General features: G+C 39.1%; 1 pseudogene; it reads right to left on the reverse strand.

The window, feature by feature from the left end:
- Positions 1 to 606: 606 nt before the first annotated feature.
- Positions 607 to 1,774, reverse strand: LOC106537466 (protein FAM219B pseudogene; annotated as a pseudogene).
- Positions 1,775 to 2,675: the final 901 nt, after the last annotated feature.

Raw genomic sequence — 2,675 nt, forward strand, 5'->3', positions numbered from 1 at the left:
CAGAAATGTTTGCATTGAGAATTAGTGCAATGGTAAAACAATTTGTACATTCTTCACATTTCCTTTAGTGTGTGTGCCAATCTTTTCTAATATCTCAGTCATAAAGCTGTTCCATAAATTCCACATCCATAATCTTATTTTTATAGGATTTCAGTATTGATTTTCCATTTTCTTTTAACTTCATTTACCTCTATTAGATCTTTGCCATGATTATTCTTGAGTAGTTTTATCTTGGTTATACATTTTCCTGAAAAAGTTACTTACTTACTTATATAATGCTGCATTCCAGAAGGAATCCTGGTCGTATAAAATCGGAAACCAAACTTATAATTATTGTTGTTACCTGCTATTTAACTGTTATATTAAAGCTGTTGGGAAAAGCCATATATTCTTTCATTATGATAGGGTAATATAATTATGCTAATGAAACCCAAATATACAGCTCTTGAGCAAGGTGCCAACAGTACACTGCCTTGCCCTTCCAGGGGCTGGATCTCCAGGGTTAGCCCCCCTCCCCCCTGGCTGATTTGACCTAAAATTCAGCAGAGATCCAAAACAAAGATGGGGGGAGTGCTGAATTCTTGACACGTATTAGTGCAGCAGCCCTCCGAGGCTTCTTCCTATTGGATGGAGCAGGAGGCAGAGTCGCCAAAGCAACAGGAGCATGGTGAGGATGAAATGGGCTTCGGGGGGATCAGATTGAGATCCTCGTCATCAGGGATCTCATCCAGGTGGTAGCCGTCCTGCAGCAACTACCAGCTGAGATCCTGGTTGACCTCGGCCGAGGAGTAACCAGAGGAATATCTCGATTCCAGGTCATCGCTGTCAGAATCAAGAGCCACCAAAGTTTCATTGGAGGTCTGGCTAAGCGTCATGTAGCCTTTGTTGAATTTCACCGTCCTCACAGCTCCCGGTTTGGGCTGTTGCCGGACGGCTCCTGAAAGCACACCCTTCATCCGCAACATTGCCTTTGCCATCTCTTTTGTAGCTTATCCTGAATAGAAGATGATTTGTTCATAATGTAGGGACCTCTTTTGAATGGGGAAAAATATAGATGAAAAGTAAATCCTAACAAGATTGAATTACCATTTGTCTAAAAATGATTTACTTCCATTTCTTTGTTCCAGTGCTAATTCTGGAGGGTGTAGGCCTTTCCCAAAAGATCAGGTTTGAAACTTGGAGATCCTCCTTGATTTATGGCTTCTGCTGGACAAGAAGATTGAGATCACGGCTAGCAGGTTGGAGCCATGACTGTACTCTTTCCCAGACAAGTAGATCCTGGCAACATGATCATGCCCTTGGCATTTCCTGATTAGATAAGTACAATATGTTCTGCATGGAACAAACTTTGAGATCTATTTGGAACCTACGTAGGTCCAGAATGTAGCAGTCTGCTTGGTGGTGGGTTGCTATTTACTTTTATTTAAAAGAGCCATAGTGGCACAGTTGTTAGAATGCAGTATTGCAGGCTAATTCTGCCGACTGCCAGCAGTTCAATCCTGATCGACTTAGGGTAGACTCGCCCTTCCATCCTTCCAGGATTGGTGAAATGAGGACCCAAATTGTTGAAGGAAATATGCTGACATTTGTAAGCCATTTAGAGGGGGTTGTAAAGCACTACGAAGCAGTATATTGCTATTGTTACTAAATAATATTTTTTATAACACTAATGTTGCCAGCTGTGCATTTGGTGACAACAGGCTTCTGTGTACAATTCAAAGTTCTGTTTTTGATCTTTAAAGCTTTCCATGCCATCTTGTACCCTCAGGACCATATTCTTCAAGTAAATCCTACTCATTCAGTGTATACATCTCAGGTTGAGACGCTGAAGTATGTATGTGACAAAAAGTTGGAACCAAAAATATCTTGTTCCTCAGTAATGGCTCCCATCCAGATGGAACACACTGCCATCTGAAATACACCTGGCTTCATTACTCTTGACATTTAGAAAAACCCTAAAAGTTGACTTATTCAGAAAATCAGTTATTGACTTAACAGTCCCTTTAATGACCATATTATTACTTTTATTTTGGGGTGTAATTTAGGAAAGGTTTGACCAATTATTTCTCTATCATTCTGTTTTTGTAAGATTATCTGATCGCTTAAAAAGCTTATCTCATTTGTTGACATTCTTGATTGAAATGTTTTATTTGACCTTTCTTGCTTGAAAAAGATTTTCTTCAGTTTGCATTCAGTCAGCATCTATTCTTCTTGGGGCCCAAAGATTTCACCTTTGTATTTCCATAGCTATTGTGATAGCCTGTTCACAAAGATCTTTTCTTCTCTCAAACTTTAGGGTTTTGTTATTTTTTCCTCCTTAGTTTTTCACAATATCTCTCTTATCACCTTCCGTAAGTCTACAGGTTGTTTTTCACATAGGTTAAGTGTGAATCTATTCTTTACATTTATCTTATATTCTAGCTGAAGACACACCAACTCTTCTTAGTTTTCATAAGTTTAACCTGGATGTTTGACCCCAAAAATCATGGTGTATTTGACAATCTGTACCTTAAAATATCCTGGTTGAGTAGATTGCACTTCTCCAACTTCTGTGTTGTCTATCCAGTGATGTTAAGCTGCAGAAGTTCACTTCTATGGTGCTTGAGGCAATGAACAAATTCTCTTCACAAAACTCAAGTTTCAATTGAACAGACATTGTGACAATTGACAGACTA

This window comes from Thamnophis sirtalis, unplaced genomic scaffold (genome assembly GCF_051295495.1).
Source record: "Thamnophis sirtalis isolate CommonGarterSnake01/CBP01778 unplaced genomic scaffold, rThaSir2_p1.2 scaffold_5, whole genome shotgun sequence".
Taxonomy (NCBI): domain Eukaryota; kingdom Metazoa; phylum Chordata; class Lepidosauria; order Squamata; family Natricidae; genus Thamnophis; species Thamnophis sirtalis.